The sequence below is a fragment of the Zophobas morio genome, unplaced genomic scaffold (assembly GCF_036711695.1).
Source record: "Zophobas morio isolate AGI-343-1 ecotype UQ-CSIRO unplaced genomic scaffold, CSIRO_AGI_Zmor_V1 ptg000023l, whole genome shotgun sequence".
Classification (NCBI taxonomy): Eukaryota; Metazoa; Arthropoda; class Insecta; order Coleoptera; family Tenebrionidae; genus Zophobas; species Zophobas morio.
This window is the reverse complement of record NW_026972128.1, coordinates 13,958,462-13,964,461: the sequence shown is the minus strand read 5'-3', so window position 1 is coordinate 13,964,461 and position 6,000 is coordinate 13,958,462.

Genomic DNA, 6,000 nt, shown 5'->3' with positions numbered 1-6,000 from the left:
GTAAAACAACGATGTTGCAAACTTTGTCAACAACTGGAGTTAAATGTACATATATTATTTGCCTAAATACAAGAAACATATTCCATTGGCCCACAGGTCATTTTTTTAGGTAAGTATTCCTCGTTTCACATTAACAAAGCTTTCGTTTACATACACACTAAACAATCTACATAAGAAACCTGCATGAAAAACGTAAATAAATAAACGTTCTGACGTGTTTACTAATACAGAGGGCTACTAATGCCCGAAAATTTACATCTCTGTTTTTTTTTGTAGTCATATTTACAACCCACCAAAAATATGAGCGGTTTATTTTACAAATTTTAACGATTTCGTGACCTTGCGATGACATTCAATTGACGTAAAGTTTAGTTTAACACTGAAATGTCTACGTTTATGAAAATTTATATTATTATTACTATTAGGTATCTATTTATTTTTTATAATCTATATTTGTAGCAGAGAACAATGATCTGTGTCAGATGTATGTTTTATATAATGATATTTTTTATACATATACACTAAATTCTAATTAAATATTCATTGCTCGTTTTTTTTTTTTTGGAACCAATGGAGTATCAAAAACATTGTTACAGCGGAGAAATCTAGAAATCTATTACTCAAATATGACACGTTATTCTGGTGAAGAACTCATTTTAAATGAATTTATAAATAAATCCAAAACAACTGTAAAATAGGTAATAATTAATGACGTTTTCTGTCACAACTTAATTCGAGCGATCTTCTTGTTAACATATTGCAGTTTGTCTATAATATACCTACATGTAAATAAGCTTTTTAAAACCGGTGTCATAAAGCTAAATTTTCTATCAAAAAGACATCACGTCTATTAATCAGCAAGTTTAATTACATTTAGGTAACAACAAAAAGCAATTAAGCCTTATACTCAAGGACCAGGCTGAAGGCGTTTTCAACAAAGGAAAACTATGTTTCTACCTACGCAACCTCATCCATTGGTCGTCAAAGCGCTAGTTAAATTGTAGAGCTTTTGAGTGGAGTGCGTTATTTCTATTTTATTCGTGAAGCCAAATTTGAACTAAAGTAGCTCACAGCAAGAAAGATCTTAATTTTTGAATCAATGCCTCTTCAGAATAATTGAGAATCTGTAATAGTTACTAAAAAATATAGGTATTGCTTTTAAAAAAATCAAAGTAAGGTGAATGCAAAAACAAAAAAAATCATTTGAGGAACATGGATAAAAAATGAGGCGCTCAATAATTTTTAAATTACACCCTTATTTATTAACCATGTATTTTGGGAGAGAATAAACATTATTACATGAACAATATTCTTAAAAATTCGAGAATACTATCAATCTACATTGTCAAAATGTAAGATTCTCTATAATAAAATTTAGACCATAAATCATGGTCGACACTATCATTTCGAATAACTTTTTAGAAATTAGTTTGAGAAAAAATCATGACTAAAAATATATCTTCTTTTTATTACTTTAAATAAGTTTTCCTTTATTAACAAAGTTCTTTCTTCACGATAATGTACTTCACAAAGGAGGTTCTTGGAATCTACACAAGAAAAAGCAGGAGCTGTTATATTTCTCCTTAGTTTCCAACAGTAATAATTTGTTTCAATGTTAAATGCTAATTAAACGCTTGCTTGTAAGAATGATTATTCTACAATACGTCAGTTTTACATAACTTCAGCACCTTTCGTAAGAATTTACCACAGCGTTAAGAATATCCATTGTGTACAGCAAAAAAAATAGAATGAAAAGCTCAGATTTCGGACTGGATTGAAAACTCAACAATCTTAAATCAGATAAACTTTAACCGATATACAGAGGGGAAAATTTTCCGGACGGTAAATTATCTTCGATAATCTGAAATCTTGCCTGGGTGCATACAGGGTGACACGGCCTAAATGCCGAACGTGATTTGTAGTTAGCGGCAACTCAAAAACATTATTTGTTTATTCTTTGATTCAGAGTAGAATTTCAAAAATATCACAAATCCACGAAGTCTGCGGTTTTAGAAACAACAAAACAAAGTGCCACTATCACGTGTTACATTTAAAATAAAAGTCGATGGAAATAATGATCTGAAAATGAGTTTCACGAATTCATCGTGGATTTTCTTTGTGGTAAATTGTGTTTGTCGTTGAAAAATTTCGCCTCATCACTAAATACAGTGTTCCTGATAAAATTGGGATCATTTAGCAGCTGTTCCGAACAAAATTGCAAAATGCTAATCTTCCTGGAAACTCAGTCTCTCCTAAGTTCATAAACTAACTGCATATGGTACGGGTCGAACTTGTTAGCTTTAACATGAGGATTTTCTAAAACAGTCTCCAAAATTCGGATCTAGTTGTCCAAATGTGCAGCGGTTAAAATACTTCTCCGTTTACTCACAGACCAATCCTTTCGTAGTTTCACGGCAAGTTTTTGAAAATTTTATCTGTTTGAGGTCTAATACGTTAGGGATATCTCTGGGCGTACAAACTTGTCGCCACCAGAGCATTTTTTGACATCTTCATAAATTAAGATGATATTCATTTTCTCGGTGTTGGTAAATGAATATCTTGACATTTTTGCAAATAATTTTCAAAATTGACATAAGAATGCAAACTTGAATTCATGATCTTTTTTAAATGTACCTAAGTTAATTTTTTAAAATAAACACCATATATATCTTTTAATTTCTGAATGTAGAACAAACAGCTATATTAAGAAATAGGAAGAACAGGAGTTTAATTCATTAACATTTAGGTTATGTTACAACTGTTCAAAATGTCTTCGGCTTCTAAGTTGACAATGGTGTAAAGATCATTGAAATGTACGGTATTTTTTGTAAATTCTGGAGAAATTTGACGCATCTTTTCTGTGATACGATATCATAGTTCTTCTAGATTAGCTGCCTATAAACCTAACATTTCAAATGTCAGCGGAAATCCATCTTGTTGAAATAGAATTGTGCATATTTACCGTATCACTGAGGCAAATCTTCGTTTCACCCGTTTCTATGTTGTCTAGAAAATTAGGACTGGCTATAATCATTCCGATGGAAGTTTCACAAAACAATCATGGACAAAATTAATTTTGTACAGTCTCAAGTTTTCCGACTTATGATTGTTGCGGTCAAAACTTTTGAGCAATAATATAATTCCATGCTAGTTGACGTAAAAAAAATGACGACTTGCTTCATATAGACTTATAGTTTATCTGAATAAAAAAACACTATTGGACAAATTACAAATTTCTTTATACGACCACTTCCTGTCACTATATCCACGCGTTATAGCGACGTGATAATCACAGTATTTCAGCGTGTGTTGATTGTATGGAGCCAGAGTTACTATTCGATTTTTTATTAAATTGCTGTTGATACAAATTCGTGGATATTAATAATAAATTCTGTATATAGCTTCGTATTCCGCCTCTCAAAATGAAAACATATGCAAGGCGTTTTTTTTACAGGGTTTTTATAAATGATTCTAAGGGCGTAGTTGGCCACGGATTTTTGAAATCCGCAAACATGTTTGACAAAATTGTATCAGTAGTCAGAATGAAATTAAACAACGGGATTGACCAAAGGATGTTACAGAACATTTATGAAATTAAAAAGGGAGTAAACATGTGTCTTGAACAAAATAGTGAACATTTTCAACATTTACTATGATGTTTAATCGGAATAAATGTGTGTCTTTTTATTATAATGAATTAATTTTATTTTTTAATAAGATATAAAGAATTTAGGCAACTAGTTATACAAACGCTGTGGTATTTGTGTTGAGTCCTTGGGCATTTAGTAAAATCCGCTTAAAATGATAGGTAGCACGCTTCCATGACCTACTTCGACCCTATATCATTTATAGGAATTTGTACAAAAATTGAGAAATTGGGAAGATCTTTTATTTTAACCACATATATACGCTCAACAATAAAATAAATTGAGAGGGGCATTTTCGTAGCGTTGCATTATTATACTTTTTTGTTGAATTATAACGATTAAGTTTGTACAGAATAACGATTGCGCTATTTACCACTAACCAATATATAATTCCAATTCCCCAATCAACTGGCACGAACTGCGACTATTGAACTACAATTGAAAACAAATATTTATATATCAGAGAAATATTAAAATTACATTATGTTATGAAAGTCCTGATTAATTTATTTTAAGCACAATTAAAAAAAAAGTCGAATATGGCGTTGTAATTTATAATAACACAGTTGTAAACAAATTTTGCATTTTTGGAACGAAGTTCCTTACGGCAGGCTTGGAGGAGATAGGAATTTTGCTGCACGACCGAACTGAAACAAATGTGATCCTAAAACCGTAACGAAAACTCCGTGGAATAAAACCGTTAAATGATACGTGCGCAGGCGCGACCAGAGGTGGTGCGAGCCGCACTTCAGACGGCGGCCGCCTTACAAGTGTAGGTAAGCAGAGAAAAAATGTTGTGCCTCGGTGGGATTCGATCCCACGTCTCCTTGCTCTCCGGGCAGGTATGCTGACCACTACACCACGAAACGACTTATTTATTCTCTGCTTACCGACGTGTTATTGTGCCGCCACACAAGGTTGAAGGTCCGCACACGTGCAGCTGCCTTACAAAGACACCGCCAACACGTGGAGACCGCACCGACAAAATATAAAAAATGTCCTAAACACTTTTCGTTCTCTCATCCCTTCTCTCTCTATTACCACTCCACCCCGCCAATGCATAGTATATACTCATGAATTCATGGACAAGCACGTGGCGAATACGCACATTATAGATACATTTTACTCGGAGTAGCCACGTTTATTTTCATACAATTTCAAATCGTCAAAACAATAATAAATATAGTAACAATGGCAAAGCAGAGTATCAAAAAGCGTATAGGGAACGCGAAAAAGCTAAAAAAAATGAAAATAAGCAAGAAAGTTACGATATAAAGCAAAGATATTCTCTAAACTAGTGACAATATTTAAAAAGTTTATTGATTATTTTTTTAAATAATTAAAACAAATTCTCCCTTCAATTCCAAACATTTAAATATATATATATTTTGATAATTCTACCTATTTTACGTAATTTATTATTTCCTAAAATACTGAATTTCCTAAATATTTTCCTGTACTTAAATAAAAACTAATCAGCAAAATTTAAGAGAAAAATCAAGAAAACCTACATAAAATTGAGCACGTTTTTTTTTTGCAAATTGTGTCGATTCTACATTAGCCGAAGGAACTTCGTTCCTACCTGGTGTCCCACGACACCACATTTCTTTTTATATTATTTGAATATGCTGAAGTAAATTTAAATTTTCATCATACATTTTTTTGTTGATGCGTAAGGCAGTCTCTTCGAAGTTATTATTTACCCGAAAATATTTAGTTTATACGTTGTATGTCTAATACTTTTATTATGCATAGTAAATTTAGATTTTGATTACTTCTTAATATGTACTTCTTCATAGTTTTAGCTTCAAAATACTTACGAATAATGATGTACCTATAGTATGATTTTAATTTGTAGATTTTATTATATTATATATAACTAGTCTCGATATATTATTATCTAACTACCCGAAGCTCAAAAACTTATACAAGTAATACAACAGTTCCAACAAATATTAAAGGATCTGCTGACCACACTATAAAATATTAACCGTCAGTTTTGATCTCTCAGTCTGATTTAAATCAGGTAGCAGTTTTAACATTCGCTCACTTTTTTTAAAAACAACACGGAATTTCGATAGTAACAAGCATCTTGTCAAATTTGAGCGCATGTTTTTTGTTAAAGCGGGTTGGCTAACGACGACACTTAACCAAGTTGCCTCTACTCCAGTAAAGCGACTGAAATGAATGTGTCATTGTTGTCTGAATGCTGAAGAACTCCGAAAACGCGGCCTTTCAGTTAAGGGTTTCGTTTATTTGACACCGAACGAATACTGCTCGTAGTTTACATTCCACATATTGCAGGGGCCACGAAGTTTGTGAATTATTGTAGAGCAAAGCATAGCACATAGGC